Source organism: Alexandromys fortis, unplaced genomic scaffold (genome assembly GCF_014885135.2).
Source record: "Alexandromys fortis isolate MF-2015 unplaced genomic scaffold, M_Fortis_MF-2015_v1.1 scaffold_79, whole genome shotgun sequence".
NCBI classification, from domain to species: Eukaryota; Metazoa; Chordata; class Mammalia; order Rodentia; family Cricetidae; genus Alexandromys; species Alexandromys fortis.
This window is the reverse complement of record NW_026067964.1, coordinates 6,284,353-6,301,543: the sequence shown is the minus strand read 5'-3', so window position 1 is coordinate 6,301,543 and position 17,191 is coordinate 6,284,353. Positions and strand designations below refer to the sequence as shown.

Below are 17,191 nucleotides of genomic sequence, written 5' to 3'. Positions count from 1 at the left end.
ATCCTCTTCGATGCCCATCTTCCTCTTGAAGTAGATTGGTGCTGCCAGGAGCAGAGTGTCTCATTGTCATGAAAAGTCCTAAGTTATTAAAACATTTAAAATGCCATATTCTATAATCTTTGAAAAATATGAAGAATGCCTATCTAAAATATATCTATGCACATCTAGAAAATCTTAACTAACATGACTACAAACTTAACTATTATTAATGATTATTCATTAACAACCTATATGCATTACAAAATTGACCTTAAATTTAAATCACTAAAGCAAAATCCATATCAATGTAAATTATTCATACCTATATCATCTCCCCCTTTAAATGTAAAAGAACATTTATAAACAATATTTGGGAATATGGGCGCAGTTTTTTCTCTCCAAACTGCTTCCTGCTGAATGGGGTCGTCGTTAATTAGGTCTTCCATGGTATAACCTGTGTGCTAGTTTCATCTCAGTTGGCAGTTGAGCGAAGCAATTTTCTGAAGGTATTCACAGCAACCATTCAGGAGGGCGTGGTCCATCATACCATATCAGAATAGAAGAAATGAACAGGGTCTCATCCTCTGTGAACACAAAAAAATAAACTCCTTTCCAAAGTATCATGTCCTTAGATCCAAATTTCAAAGTCAAAGCATCAAAATCTCTACGTTGAATTAGTTCAGCAGCATTTATAAACAAATATCTATTAGCAGCTGTTGCTCCTTCCTCAGCATTCAAACAATTCAAAGAGAGCATAATAGTATACAGTATCAAGATTCTCTGTGTATTTTCCATCTTTGTACGCTTTATTTTAACCTCTATTTCATTTATTTTTACTTTTATATTATATTCTCTGCATCTCTTTGACCTGGAATAACTCTGTAGACCAGGCTGTCCTTGAACTCTCAGAGATCCGCCTGTCTCTGCCTCCCAGGCATTGGGATTAAAGGTGTTTGCTACCACACCTTGAAGTCACAGAGGTCAATCTCCCTCTCCCTCCCAAGTGTTGGGATTAAAGGCATGTACTACCACACACAACTTCTCTTTTTCTTACTTTTTTTTAAGAACTTTTAACTTTTAGCTTGCATATATTTTTAACACACTGTAAATCATTTAAACATTTTCTTTATCTTTGAATCTCTTTACTGTATCTCTCTCTGTTTTTCTGACCACAGGAGCCTTTAAATTACTGAGCAATATGAGTAGGATTAAAGCCGTGGCTTTGCCAGCTAGATCCAGTCCATTCCTTAGCTTTCCAGCCTCAAGGCGGAGATACAGGCTGTAGCCTTGTTTATAGACACAATTCTATGGCGTTTCAAGGTCCCTGCCAGCCAGCGAGCTACAACAGACAACAGTCAAGTCGTCTCTCGGTAGTTGGCTCTCCTGCCTCAGTCAGAGTTTGCCCTGGCAGGACGGCCCAAAAAGCCAGCATTTTTAAACGGCGCAGCTTTTTTCCTGCTATAGCTGAAAACCGAAAAGCATGCGTTCAGCTTTTCGTCAACACCATTTAAGTGTTTTGTGGCAGGACCTCTTAATGAGCTGCAGGGTTTTGCAGCTGAAGCTGAGTCAGGAAGCCTCTCTTAGATGAGAGTGCTTGCTTGCCTCTAGCAAGCAGAGTAGACCCGAAAAATTGTTGCTACCAAGAAAACAAACATGCTTTACTCTTTCCCAAGCTTTCTCAGGCTTTTTGTGGATTCAGTTAGCCACACGTCTGGGCGCCATCAGGAGGTAAAGACAGAAGGACCAGAAGTTCAGGGTCATCCTTGGATGTATAGTGAGTTTGAGGGTAGCCTGGGATACGTGAGACAGGGTCTCAAAAACGAAAGAAAATATAAAGAAAAGAAAGACTTTTCTGGGGTCATAATTGTATACGATACTATAATGTCTTACTATGAGTGACAGCCCCCAGTTCTCAATCTTTTTCTCATTCTTTGCTCTCGTTTCCTACACTCTTGTGTAGTATTTAAGATATGACAAATGATACAGCTTTATGGGGAAACCCATGCTTGTTTTGAAAGACCCTCGACGAGGACCTTTTCTCGGGAGGAGACCTCCCCAATGCCAAGGAACAGGCCGAGACCGCACGGATGCAAATCGCAAGAGGTTTATTGAGTAGACACAGGTACCTGCAGGTGACAAGATCTCTTGGAAGACTTGTGCGCCTGCCGCCTGGAGGGTGGGTTTTTTATAGGAAAGAGAAAAAGCAAGTTTACAGAAGCAAAAGCGTGGTTATTGGAATGAGGCGGGGGCATGAATGGTTTCCTCTCTCAGCATGGGTGTCAGCAAAAGTCATCCTGTTCCTATCTTATAGATATCCTGTTTTGCAGTCAACGTGCTTTGTTGATGTCCTATCTTATTGATATCCTGCCTTGCAGTCTTCATATCTCATCCTGCTCTCTCAAGCACATGGGATGTTCTTACGAGAGCAGGCTGGCTGCTGCAGGTTTTGAGGAGGGGGTCTGTAGGGTCTTTCAGTTTGAGATTTCTTCATAGTGTGTGTGTGTGTGTGTAATGAAACTGAGAGTCTTTTTTCTAAAAAAATACACAGGACTGATTGCGATATTAGTATCAGGGGAACAGTCTACAGTGTGTGGAAGCCATTGTCTGGGACATCTCAGACATTTGAAGTAGTCTAAAAAATAAGCTTATTTTCCTAAGTATCTGATAGCCTATTAAAGCCAAATAAGGAACTTTTGAGCAGTAAACTGAGTGGTCACACCAAATGCATGTCCAAACATGTCCACAGAATGAAACTCTACTGTAGGAAGCTGTATTGCGGATTACCTTCCTACAGCGCATGGCTGTCTACATGGAAGAGTTAGGGTGTAGTTTTAGTGTCGCATCACCTGTGCCTGGTGTGTAAACTTGTCACTACAGAGTTTCACAGAGAATGCTTAGTTGCTGTAGAGAAGACAGTGCTTCTGTTTACCAATAAGTCTAGTTTCTACATTTGAATTGAACACGGAGCTTGGAACTCTGAATTCATTATATTCAGGGATAAGAGCCTGGGTCCGGATGCTCCCAGGCCAGTAGAGGACGTGCGCAAATAGTTCGTGTTGTTTAGTTTGTTTCTATAGCTTTGCCTTGAGAGTGTCCAGCTTTGACGTATGGTTTAATAAGACTTGTGGTTTAATATGCCACCGTAACCACGACTGCCTCTGGAGCAAGGTCTTCCAGGGATGTGCGTCCTGTCGTATGAGCAAATTCCAGTGAAATCAGGTGGTGGGTAGCACAGATAACAAATGGGCAGGATGGTGCCCGAACCCCGACCACAGCGTCTCTGCTGACTATGAGGTGCCTGCTGTTTAACTTTAATTAGAGGTGGGCTGCGGTTTTTTGTTTGTTTTGACAACAGAAAACAATAATAAATACAGTTAATACAATTTTCAGTTCAAAGGAAACTATGGTACTCTGATGCCATCAACTTGATCTCCTTCCTGTCTGAGCTCTGCACTCTGGTCTTGCCATGATGACTGTCATACGGTGTGTCCCGCCCCATTCTGTAAATCCAGCCATATTACTGTGCTTGGTTTTATCACAGCCCTCACCACAGTGGGAATGCTCTTGACTGTTCTTGTTTTCCTTTCCTTGTTAAACCTGTTTCTCTCAGCAGAGTTAAGCACATTGGGAGGGAACCTTGTCTGTCTTGGTATTGTTTAATGACATGGCTCTGAGAAGTTGTAGAAGTTAGCTCAGTTTGGGAAATAACCAGGCTAGCTAAAAGATAAAGCAGTTATATTTTTATTTATTGTAAGGGAAAAGCTCATGAAACAGGAATGAGAAATCCAAGCTCAGCTGTGCTGCCTGGGAACCACAGAGAGGGAGCACCCGGGCCACACCCTAACTTGGTCCCACCTCTTGAAGATAATTGGTTAACAGCTTCCTGATCAAAAAGTGATCTCTCTCTCTTTCAAAAGAAAGAAGGTCCTCATTTGCTCATTTCTCCCTTCATTGTAACAACATTAGTGAATAATACTTTCTGATTTTTAGAGTTCTAGATTAGACTTTTTAATGAACCTATTTTTTATTTACTTTAGTGTATATGTGTGTGTGTGAGTGAATGTTTTCCCTGCATATATACCTGTGTACCACGTGCATTCTTGGTGCCCTTGGAGGTTAGACGAGGGCATCAGGTGCCTGGGAAAGGAGTTACAGTTGTGAGCTGCAGTGTGGGCGCTGTGAATTGAATCTATGGCTTTTGCAAAGGCAACAAGTGTTGGTAACTGCAGAGCCAACTCTCCAGTCCCATCACAGACATTATAGATTTAACACCAGCTGTCAAGAGAAATCCTTACTATCTCCTCAGTGATTTCTTAAAAATCATCTCAATTATTTTATCAAATGGCTCATATTTCTGATTTAAAATCAATTCATGGACGTGAAAAAAAGTTAGAAGTAGTGAAAGGACAAAGAGGAAAATATGAATTGTGTAAACTCGTGGGCAAGTTTCTCCTGACATGACAGTTCCTTACAAACATGAGTTGTGGTCTGAGAGGTACCACAGTTGTTCAGTCTCGCCTGGCATGTGAAAGGTTGTGGGTTCTAGTCCCAAGATTAAAAAAATCAGCAAGATGGCCAGGTGGGTAGAGCTGCCAAGCTTGGTGACCAGAGTTTGGTCTCCAGAGTCCACATGGTAAAAGGAGGGAACAGACCCCCGAAGCTGTACTCTAACCAACATGTATGCTATAGGGCATATGTGGTGTCCCTGTCCCCATTTTTTAAAAAGGCAACATAAGAAAACAAACAAACAAACAAATCATGTTTTAGCAATAGCATTCACTTTAAGAATCCAAGAGTCTGGTGAATACAGTTACCAAAAGAGTTTTTGTTTGTCACTGCTAAATTTTTGGGTATCTTAACGTGGCACTTTGGTTAAACACTTAGCCGTGGTGTTGGGGAGTAACTGTGATGAAGCTGTGCCGGCTGGACTGTGGAATTTAGTTCCAATCTTACGCAGCCTTGCACCTACACTGAGATGTGAACCAAGGGGCCCTATTACACCGCTGTAAAATAAACTCATAGAAACCACACCTCTGTGTTTGGTCATAGTAGGGAAACCTGAGAACCAAGTGAGGTAAACAGCTCCTACAGTACAACAGGACGGCTACACTAAATCCACCCAGATGGCTGCATTCGTAGGTGACTCGCCCTTCCTATGAAACTCACTGTGAGTTAAAAATGCACTTTATGCTGGGCGGTGGTGGTGCACGCGTTTAATTCCTGCACTCAGGAGGCAGAGGTCGGTGGATCTCTGTAGTTTGAGACGAGCCTGGCCTACAGAGCGAGTTCCAGGACAGCCAGGGCTACACAGTGGGACCCCACCTCAACAGGAGCAGCAATAGCAACACCTTTGGGAACTTGTGAGAAATCAAACTTTTGGTCTCTTCCCTGGACCAGAGGCCCTTGAAGTGGGACCCTAATCTATGCTTCACAGTCTTCTGGGTAATTCTGCATGCAACGGTTGGAGCATTTTCCTAGAAAAAAAAAAATTGGTTTTACAGAAAAATTGGTTTCATTTTAAAGTGATATCATTATTTTTGAAATAACCATTGAACTGCTGTGGTTTAAAAATAGTAAGGATGTATTCATTTTCTGTCTCTCTGTCTCTCTGTCTCTCTGTCTCTGTCTCTCTCTGTCTCTCTCTCTCTCTCTCTCTGTCTCTCTCTCTTTGTCTCTCTCTCTCTCTCTCCATGTAGTCTAGGCTGGCCTCAGACTCACTATGTCATCTATGATCTTCCTGCCTCCACTTCCCAAGTACCTGGATTACAGGTTTGTGCCATCAAGCCTAACTGGACGTTGCATTTTAAAATATATATTTTAATTTAAATTACGTTATGTATATGTATGTATCCTAGTTAGGGTTCTTATTGCTGCGAGAAAACACGTTGACCAAAAGCCAACTGCCTTACACTTCCATATCACTGTTCACAGAAGGAAGTCAGGGCAGGAACTCTCACAGGGCAGGAACTCACACAGGGCAGGAACCTGGATGCAGAAGCTGAGGCAGAGGCCATGGAGGGTGCTGCTTACTGTCTTCTGCCTCATGGCTTACCCAGCCTGCTTCAGCATAGAATTCAGGACAGCCAGCCCAGGGGTGTTCTCACCTACAAAGGACTGGACCCTCTCATATCATCATATCAGTCTCTAAGAAAATGCCTTAGAGCTGCATCTTATGGATGCATTTTCTCAACTGAGGTTCCCTCCTTTCCAATAACTGTAGCTTGTGTCAACTTGACAGAAAACTAGCCGGCGCAGCGTGTGTGTCTGTGTTTGGGTTTATGCACCTGCGTGCCGTGTCTGCAGTGCCAGAAGAGGACGGTGGATCCCCTAGAGTTGGATTTACAGGCGACTGTGAGCTGCCCAGTGTGGATGCAGGGAATTGACCGTGAGTCTCTGGGAGAACAGCACACGCTCTCAACTGCGGAGTGGTCGCTCCGGCCCTGGGTGTTATAATCTTTAAAGAAATACTTTCCAGTCTTCCTGTCCTTGTGCTTCCTAGAGGTTTTCACCTTTCTTCTGTTGGAAAACTTATTTATACACCGACATTTTAGGCTTAGCTTCCATTACGGAAACATGAGCAACTTATTTCAGTGATCTGCTGTGATGTGGCAGACACGATTTAAAATGGTGAGAATGGCCACTAATAAAACCTTTACTTCTTTTCCTCAGCTGGTTAATTTTCTATTGAGCCTCCCGGATGTCGTTCTGCTTGCTTTAGGACAGCAGGGTTAGGTTATCTTTTTAAAATTACTTTGAAACAAATGAAGTTTTTCCCGCAGTAGACCCAAAAGTTACTCTCGTCAGGGGGGTGGGGGATTTTCACTAGCTAGGACTCTTTCTGAAAGGAGAGAGTAGGAGCATGCGTCAGACATAAATGATGTGAGGGGAGAATGCCATCCCGCCTGATGAAGAAACTGACCCAGAAGCCTTGGCCTAGTGCTAAGAGCTGATGAGGGTCAGGTCTCCTTGCTTCTGATTCCGTCTCTTTGCAGGAATCCCTCCGCTGCCTTTAGCCTTCTGAGAACCCCTTCTTGACTGGATCTTTGTCTAAAGCTTTATCCGAAGTGGTTCCTTTTCCCCCCAAACCCCCGTCTGAACACTCTTTTTTTTTTTTTTTTTTTTTTTTTTTTTGGCTTGGTTTAATATAAAGCATTCACAAGCTCTTTCGAGAACAGCACACCGCTCTGTTTAACTCTCTCAAGCCCTCTCAGCTCCATCAAGTTGCACCAGGAAATTTAAGGTCTAGCCAGAGTCCCCCAAAGAGTTAAAAAAAAAAAAAAACAACCCAGCCATCCTGCAGAGTGGAAGAAATTGATGTCAAAAACAGATGTGCTGCTGAGGGCCTTGCTGAATTCATAAGTCAGGATAAAGTCAGTATGTATGCATGAGTCTGAAAAAAAAATCTTGGCCAGCGTAGTTGAGAAATGAAAAGTCTCATCTGCAATTCATCTTCAGGCCTCACTGGTCAGGAGCCCCATGGAGGGCTCCCGGGAGAGGGGTGGCCCTGACACTCCTAGCCACTAAGTCAGAACACCCTATAATCCCTTGTTTTCATTGTTGGTGTTCCGGCCGAGCTGCCTGCACAGAGCCTGCCCGTTTTCATTGGCTTTGGGGATTGTTATTGGAGTGGCTGACAGCTGTCTGCCAGGCTGTCTGCGTAGGCCTTCCTGTGTGCGCTGCGCCGCGCAGCCCCACTTCACAGCGCTATTGTTCCCCGCTCAGCCCTTTCTTCAAATCTTTCCCAGCTGTATCCTGATATGGTCAGCCACTTAAATTAGCTCCAGATTGTTCTGTTTATTTTATGCTAGATAAGTGACAGAATACAGTCCCACCAGCAGGCCAAATGGGGGAGGGGTGCAGTAGGGGGATGGGGGTGGGAGCCCGAGGACACACGGTCCTTTCTGACATGAGGAGGGCTCCAGACAAAACTCCGAAAAGGCACAAGTGTGATGCGTTCGGAGTCCTGCCGTTCATACGGGACCCAGTATGGCTGGGTGAGCATAAATTTTGGATCGGAGCAGCAGAAAAGAAAAATCAGGACCCTGGCACAAAGCCTTACTAGATGGAAGTAAAGATATATAGGACAGGAAGAACCTGTCAGATCTGTCAGGTTGGTTTCTGTGCACTGGATGCTCAAGTTCATAGAGATCCCTCACGCTCAGGTTTGCAATGCAAGGTCATCATGGGCTCAGACCTCCCCTGGGTCCTTTGATCTCACTGTATGCTCAGCATTGGAAAAGATTTACATCCACGCCTGAATTTAAAGCTGGAAACCCACAGCTATTGAGTCACCAGCATGCATAGCTGCCTACCACACAGCTGCAAGTGAAAATTCACCGTGGCCTTGGCCTCCTCGCTCCTCCTGGCCATCTGTGCGAAGGCTTACCCAGGGCCTCTCCCCTGTGGGGCTGGCCTCTAGCAGGGGTTCTCCGTGAAGACCTTCCAAATGCTTAGCAGAAAGTGGCTTCTAACATAATAGATTCTCTCCTAGGATCAAGAGTCCGTGGTTGGTAGGAGTAAACCCAGATAGAATATAAGAAATGAACTTCCAAATGCCTGAGCTCAGCCAAAGCACACAGCAGCGCCAGCAACCTGCTGAGTTACCTTGGTCACTGAGACTCCCTGGTGAAGATACCATGACTTGCTTCGCCTCAGCTGGGCCACTCCTTCCCACCCTGAGACCCTTTCTACCACGCACGGGAGATGGGAAGGCAAGATCAGGGTCAGGAGTAATAAAAAAAAAAATGCCCTTAGGAACTGCCTCTCGGTTTCCTTTTAGGAAAATAATCTCACTGTATAATTTTTTAAAATGACAAAACCATCTGGAGAAAAATAATTACCCTGTCAAGGTCTCTTGGCCCCGGTGGAATATGCCTTTGGTCTCCATGAAGGTCCAGCGCGGAGATGCCTGGCCTGCATGTCACCCCAGCCTTCTTCTCTCCTCCTCCTCTTCCTGTGCAGTCTTATTGACTTTTGACTGTGTGCAGCCATACATTTCCCCCTGGGCCAGGCTTCCCATCGTTGTGTTCCTGGAGATCAGGAACCACTTTCTAAACCTGCATCTTCTGTTTCCACAGCACTAACAGCCGTGCAGCCTAGGAAGCCCTTAATCAGGGCATTCAGTTCATCGTTTTCTCTTTACGTCTTACCTTACACAGGGTGCTTTTGTGTTCATCCAGACACAGGCTTTAAAACCCAAGTGTCCTTGGCCTGTTCTCATTCACACCATGGCACGGCCTTCCCCGGCTAGCTAAGATGGAGTCAGCCCACCAAGGCTCGTCTTTCTCATCCACTGTGACAGCTGAAAATTGGATGATGCAGCAAAGTAGACTAGCGAAGGCTTCGTAAGGGCAGACGGCAGTCGAGCAGCGAACTCGGCTTTATTAGTTCCTGTGATGGGGTGACTTCCTTGTTTATGTCCTCTCCTCTGTCTCTCAGCTCCGGCCCAGGTAACACGAAGCAGGCATGGATAGTGCTCTCTTGTAGAAAACCCTACTTCTAGCGTGAGTGAAGAAATCAGTAACGCCCTGGAAAACACGGGGAATTCTTGTTTCTCTTGTCTGTTCTACTTGTGTTTCGTTGCTCTCCTCTCTGCTCGCCTCTCTCAATGCTCTCTGACCCAGCTTTGGCATAAACTCCAGCTGAGGTTCTCTATAAGACGAGTAATTTTGAATTGTATACTGAGCACTTAGAATATGGTGTTTTGCTAAAAGCCTCTCACGGGGTGTGTTCATTTGTGCAGGCCTCAAGCCACTTAATGGGAGCATGGGCCTGCTCCACAGTCTGCGGACGGTGGTGATAATGACGGTTCAGACCTGAACTCTGCTGTCACTCACTTGGGTTAGTCCTCAAAGCCTTTGTTTTGCCTCTGTGGGTCTGTGTGGCAGTTCTGGGTGGAGGGATGCCTTGGCTCACAAACAGTCGGGTGCTCCTCTCCAGCTTTGTCTTCAGATGCCCTCACACATGCCTCTCTCCCAGCAACTCCTGCCCAGGGTCTCGCTGCCAGGACAGCTTTCCTTTGCGTTAATTTACTCCGTCATGAAGAACTGGCACCCAGAACAAAAATCTAAGTGTAGAGGGCCATCTTCGAAATGGGCTGAATACTGGAATTCAAAGGCAAATATTTTTAAAATTTTAACTATTTTTTTATAGTTTCACATGTGTATACTTGGTAAACAAACCACTTGAATCTCCTCTCTCCCCACCACTCCTATGCACATCTGTCTTTTCTGCCCTCCTCCCAAATCTCTCTCACACGTTCATGTTTATCTGTTTTGTTTGTGACCTACCAAGATTAACCAAGGCCATGTATGTGACCATGAAGCTGCCTGTTGGAGCCTGGTGGCTCAGCAGAGGACAGAAAACTAAAGACAGTGGTTCCCCCCTCTCACAGAATCTATTAATAGCCAGTAGTTCTGAGGTAAAGGGGAGAACCATGTGAGCCTTTGACTGGTCTTGTGAGTCCGGTGCAGCAACTACAGTTGATGGGAGTTAACTGTTGTAGTGGTTGTATCTGGTCTAGAGGATGGCATTTTGTAGCTCCCTACCCCATCTTCTGGCTCTTCCACAGTTCCTGTCTCCTCTTTCCCAGTGTTCCCTGAGCCTCAGGGGGTGGTATACATGATTTGTTTAGGCTTGAGCCCATGCCGTATCCATCACACATATCCTCTGCATCTTGGGCGGCCTGACCTGAGTCTTCATGGTCGCCACTGTCCGCTGTAAGGAGAGGTGGCCTCTCCAAGTCAGGCTGCAGCTGCTTCTGTCAGGCACGCATTGCTGCCCTGCTCCGTTAGATGAGGGAAACACTCTTGAAATGAGTGGAAAACCTTAGTTCTCAGTAGAGAAGTGGACGCTACAACCAAACAAAGAGCAACTTAAATCAACAAACCCAATTTTTCTAACTGAAAACTGTCCTGTTGAAATTCAGAATATATTTTAGTGGCCCAAATGAAGATGACGATGAAAAAGACCAATGAAACTCAAGATGGGTCCGTGGGGATTATACAGCTTTAAAGGTGGGGGTTAAAGGGGATCGGCCTGTTGTTAGCTTTCCCAGAGTAAAGAATACCGATGCAGAATATATAAAGAATGGAATAATGGAAGACATTGGGGATTTATTGAAGGGGTCATGTAGAAAAGAAGGAGACACCTACACAGTAAAGTACAAAAAATACTCAAACCATCAGTTGCTGGAAACTAATGAAATAGAATGCCTTAAAGGTAGCAGTCCTATTTGCTTGGCTCTGCTAAGAGAAATGAAACTGTTCATGTGAAATGTAAACCCTGGGGCTGTGGACGCAGCCCCTTGGAGCTGCAGAAGCCACGTGAAACTGTGGGTGTGGTCCCTAGCACCACAGCAAAGAAGTGTGCTGGTGTCCCCCTGTGGTCCCAGAACTTAGGTGGCGGCTGGAGGATCAGAAGTCCCAGGTCATCCTTGGCTTCCTACTTTGAGGCCAAATGAAGACACATGAAAGCCTTGCCTCAAAAGATGTTTTTAATTTAAAATTTATACTTTTTATGTTTGTAGCATTTTCATTCAGTGCGTAGAGTCGAGCCCAGGGCCTCACAGGTGCCAGGCAAGTGTTCTGCCTCTGAGCTGCACGCCCAGTCCAGCTTTACTGATAACGGGTGAAAACCACAGCCATTTTCTGTAACTAAGGAGTGGACGGTGAAGAAGTGTGGGCTTCCCACAGCATGTGAGGAATGCTTGCCACAGGCATTGGCGTGGACGGCTTGCCAACACGTTATGCCGAGGAAAAGAGGCGAGGCTAAGATTGTATGGTGAGATTTTTTTTTTTCTAATGAAACATTCTGACAAACGAAAATTTCAAAGATGGGGAGAATATCAGGGGTTGGACGCCATACAGGGAGTCCTCCGGGGTGCCCCATTTCTGGCTGTCAAAATCCATAGAAATGCATGTAGAATAACTGGATTTTTATCATCTGTAATTTTAAAACAAAAGAGAAAGCGCCAGCACACTATTTCGTGTCTAAGAGTGTTATTTCCATGGCAATGGGAAGCAGGGAAAGATTTGTGTAATCCCTTATCTATTTTGAAGTCATTTTCCACTTGATTCATATTTAAACTTTCAGGAAGCCAAAAATGGAATAAACAATGAGGCAGTCCCCCTGACCACATACAGAAAGCTTTCCAAATCTGAATGCTTTGTTTCACATGCCAGATGGATGTTTTGTAGGATCGGCTGGCCCCCAAAAGACTCCACTGAGAAATGGGTTATCAAAGTCAGGATCTATAAAATCGAGAGAGACTCCCTGGCTCCAGAACATACCTGCTGGCGTGTGCACATGTGCGTGCATGTGTGTTTTATTTGTAAGAAGCCAAGTCACTGTGGTAGACCCGCGAAAACATGAGTGAAGAATCTGCCATGTCCTGAAAGCTCTGGACTTTGATAGGACAGTGTTTGGAATACCTGTCCAGGAGGGTCCATTTGCTGCCCTAGGAGTCATGGTTGCTCCCTTGTAATGGTGTCCAGCAGCCGACCGGAACTGCACTTTCTCCTTTTGAAGTCACATGATCATCCTGCTTCCTCTCACACCATGCTGGGCCTTACTAGTTTTATGCACAAGTGTAGTAAGACAAAGACATGGCTTAGAGAGACCCTTGACCTGTCCCAGTGCACAAATTATTTTATGTTTTTCTGTAAGAGTTTCTTAGGGCTTGTTTTGCCAGTAAGACTTTAACCCATCTTTCCTTTTTATTTTATTATATGTGCTGGTTAGTTTTATGTCAACTTGACACATTTGGAAAGAGGAACCCTCAGTTGAGAAAATGCCTCCATCAAATTGGTCTATACAAAAGTCTGTAGGGCATTGTTTTGATTAATGATTGATGTGGGAGGGCCCAGCCCACAGAGAGCAGTGCCAGTCCTGTGCAGGTGGTCCTGTGTTGTATAAGAAGCAGGCTGAGCAAGCTATAGGGGAGCAAACCAGTAAGCAGCCCCCCTTCATATTTCTGTTTCAGTTCCTGCCTTCAGGTTGCTTCCTTGAATTTCTGTTCTGATTTCCCTCAGTGATGGGTTATGGAATGGAAGTGTAAGCCAAATAACCTTCCCCTCCCCCTAAGTTTTTTGTTGCTAGTGTTTTTTTTTTTTTCAAAGATTTATTTATTTTTAGTTTAAGTGTTTACAAGCATGTATGTATGTGTACCATATACATGCAGTACTTGTGCAGGCCAGAAGGGGGCATTAGATCACCAGTTGTGATCCCCAGGAACTGTAGTCACAGACAGCTGTGAGTCCCTGTGAGCCCCAGGGACTGTGGTCATGGACAGCTGTGAGCCCAGGGACTGTAGACACAGACAGCTGTGAGCCCCAGGGACTGTAGACACAGCCGTGAGCCCCAGGGACTGTAGACACGGACAGCTGTGAGCCCCAGGGACTGTAGTCACGGACATCTGTGAGCCACCACATCAATGCTGAGAACCCAAGCCAGGTCCTCTGGAAGAGCACAGTGCTCTCCTGTCCACTGAGCCATCTCTTCAGTTCCTCCATCCGTGTTTTATCACAGCATCTAGGCCATCACACAGTATTGCTCTCTGAGCTATGATTCACCTACCATAAAATTAGGAAGTGTGTGGTTTACTGGTTTTTAGTAGATTCACGAAGTTGTACATTCCCTGTCATTATCTAATTCCAGGACATTTTATCAGCTCCAGCAGAAATCCTGTACCCGTTATCAGTTGCTCCCAGCCCTGCCCCTCCCAATCCTGCAGTCGTTACTTTTTTCTGTATAGATTTTTTTTGTTTTGAACATGTCCTATAAATAAAACCATATAGTATTTGATTATTTATGTCTCACTTTCTCTTTAGTGTAATGTCTTCAAGGTTCATCCATTTTGTAACACGAATCTGTCCTTTAATGTATTTTCTGTCTTTTAATTTATTTTAATATATTTTATGTAATGTATTAATCACAAAAGTGACTAATCTACATGGGACCTCTAGGTTTAACCTTCTGAGAAGCTACGTAAATGTTCTCCCAAGGAGCCGAATATTTTTGCATCCCAGCAGCCGAATAGTGTTGCATTTTCAGCAGCCGAATAGTGTTGTATCCCAGCAGCCGAATAGTGTTGCATTCCCAGCGGCAGTATAATCGGTTCTAATTGCTTTATGTTGAAGCCGTGAGGCTTGTTTTTTTCTCATGTACTCTGGAGTGTGATGCGGTACCGCCTGTAGTCTTAGTTTCTGCCTACTTACTAAGTAACGATGTGAGCATCTTGTTACGTGCCTATCGGCCACGCCACTAATACACCTTCTTTGGAGAAATGTCTCTTTGTATCTTTTGCTCATATTTTAATTGAGTTCCTTGTCGATTTGTTGTTGAATTGCAATAGAGCTGTCTTAGATTTTAAGGTATGTGTTGAAGTAGGGGTTGGCCGAGGCTTGTTTTGTTATTGTCTTGGTTATTTGTTTTCTTTTGCTCTTAACACACCAGAGTCTGGCCTCTCTTGTTGAATTTCCCTCTGCTAACCTTGGCACCTTTGTTAAGATCCAAATGATCGGATATGAGCAGAGTGACTGCAGATTTCAGGGCTCAGACTTAGAAATGCAACATGTGACTCCTCCTTCCTCCCCAGGGACTCCAGGACTGCTCAGGTTCCTGCTCTGCTGTGTGGAGGCCACCCCGTGTTATGGTTTTCCTGTCCCTTCCTAAACTGAGGTTTACTTGCCTCTGTGTCTGTGTTTGAATGTTGTCGGGGGCTTTACGAAGTGCTGTGGTCATGGAGGGATTAAGGCTGTTTCTGCAGGGGTAGCTTTGTGGTAAAAATCTCTCTTCTGTCTCTTTGGTCCTCCAGCTTTCTGCTGCGGGACTATGCCACACTGAGGGAGACCCTCACTGGATCCTAGAGCCACAGGTCTGGACTTCACAGCCCACAGAACCCTAAGCCATGCCTTTATAAGTCACTCGGCCAGGGAAGTCAGCTCACAGAAACCAATACCTGATTTCAGTCAGCACAGTTAATCTCAGTTAATGTATTGTCTCTCTTGCTGGCTCCTCTGCAAGAAGTCACCACACCGGAGCTGGGGCAGGAGGGGGGAGTGTCTGGTAGGAGTGCCTCACTCCTACCCCAGCCTCAGGTGAGACATTCCTGTCTGCCAGACCTCCATTTCACCCATCAGGACCATGCCGGGGGCTCCCTGCTGCAGAGACTCTTTGGATCACCTCCACGTCCATTTGTGTGCTTCTCAGTGACAGACAGAGCATTCATGGGTGGACCTGAGTTTCCCCCGTGCCCTGGTGTGGCCATTGCTATCCGATGACTACACTTGGCACCTGAAAACACAGTCTCGCTGTTCCCTCCTCTACCCCCATCTCCTCCGGGATGTGAGATCGTCCTTTCCACTCTTCCTATGACTGTCGTTCTACACTGGGCTAGGGTTTCCAGGGTGGGGGACAGAGTGTCTTCGTAGGGATGCAGCTACCTTCCTTCCCTTGCCTTTTTTTGCTGTCTTCTTTCCTCCTCCAGCTCTGAATGGTGGATCCAGCCAGGTGTCATCTGCTCACCCTCTGTCCCCAGAGGACAAGCATTGACTGCCCTGACTGCTTCCTGGGTTGAGGTGACAGGAATCACAAAGAACTATCTGGTAGCATTATTGCCGTGGAGATAAAAGTCACCAAAGGCATCCTATTTGTTTACGAATAGCTCGTTTTTTGGTATTCAAGCTTAACATTACTTTATCCCAGCATAGATTGCATGTGCATATGGAGATGATTCTGGAAGAAACATTTGTGAAGATTTACCTTATATCAATATAGACAGAATCCATGATGTGACTATGAAATATAACAGTTGTTTCCCTACGTCTAAAATACTCAGCCCTGCGCCTCTCACTATCTCAATGAAGAGGGGTCATCGTTCTAACATTTTACTCTAATGTGTTTCATATAATAACTCCTTTACTCTATCAGGAAAGTGGGACACTTGATGTTGGAAAAACAAACAGTGCACAATTTATCTTTAATGCTCAGGGTTTTTTTTCTTCCATTCGTCTGTGGAGACAGTGTTGGGCTTCTTGCTGCATCAGGATCCTAGCCTGCTCAGTAGACTTGAGTGTGAGACAGTTCGGCCCTGTGCTGTGTCTAATAGACTTTGTGAGCCTGTTGTGACCACTCAGGGACATTTGTCTCATGGCCTGGGACATCAGGAGCCTGATGTGACCACTCAAGGACATGTTTTGCTTTGGCTGATTGTTTGGTCTTGGCGGCATACTGTTTGGGGCTGTTGGCATGCTCTTGCTCCCTGCCTTGTTTATCTGCTCTTACTTCGCTGGGCACAGAGAGCAGCCTCCTTCCCAGCTTCTCTGTTCCAGCCATTCTCACTACAATGGCTTCTGCACTTGCTAGGGACTCCTGGTGTCGCCAGAGCTCACCCTCCCTCCCACTGCGCTGGTCAGAGGGCTGCTTCTGCCTGCATGGAAGTCCAGTGTCCTAGGGACTCACAGGGTTTCGTCCTCTTGGCCTTAGAGCAGACGTCACCTGCAGATCTGAAGGAAATCTTTTCTCTGCGCTCAGCATCTGAAATTTGCTTCATATTTTGGGCTTATAGAGTTATTTTTGTGTCTGCCATTGAGTGTTTCCTCCCGGTCAGTTCTTATGTTTGCCTGCCTCTCCTGACGCGGAACTCCAACCCCCAGTGAGATCCTTTAGCATTTGGCAGAGCTTCAGAGAAGTGCTCTGGGGAAACGGAACTGCCCGGCCTCTCAATTAGGTTCGTTGACCTTTCTAAGTGACCCTAAGAGAGCCCGTACAATGCTGACCCCGAGAGTGCCATTTAGCAAGGGCTCCATAGATTTTGACACGTTTAGCTTACATTCCTTATTTGGAAGCCATAAAGACAAGATCGCCGATGTTTGCCTACGTGGAATATTCCAGCTTTCTCTGATTGAGACATCTCTGAAGCTCACTGGCCTGAACTTTCATTTTCCTCATCATGTATGTGTGGACCTGCTGGATGGGTCATGCATGTAGGTAATACGCCTATTCCAAAACGACATCTCTTTTTTTTTCTATCAGTTAAAAGCATTTTCAGTGTCTCCCTGCCTTCCCAAACCTTCAAGCACTTCTGCGGTAACCGGTTTGTTGGCTTTGGTTTGGCACTACTGAGAGAAAAGCAGCGGTCTAGTAAAGAGTCACCTGATCGCCAAGGATTCTTTCCGGCCTGAAAGGAGTAAAACCATTTGTCAGGAGACTC

At 45.3% G+C, this 17,191-nt stretch overlaps 1 protein-coding gene across 1 annotated transcript in view; it reads left to right on the top strand.

Moving 5' to 3' along the window:
* Arsb (arylsulfatase B) overlaps window positions 1-17,191 on the top strand; it is a 157,439-nt gene that overhangs the window by 49,099 nt on the left and 91,149 nt on the right. The gene's annotated exons all lie outside the window — the stretch shown is intronic.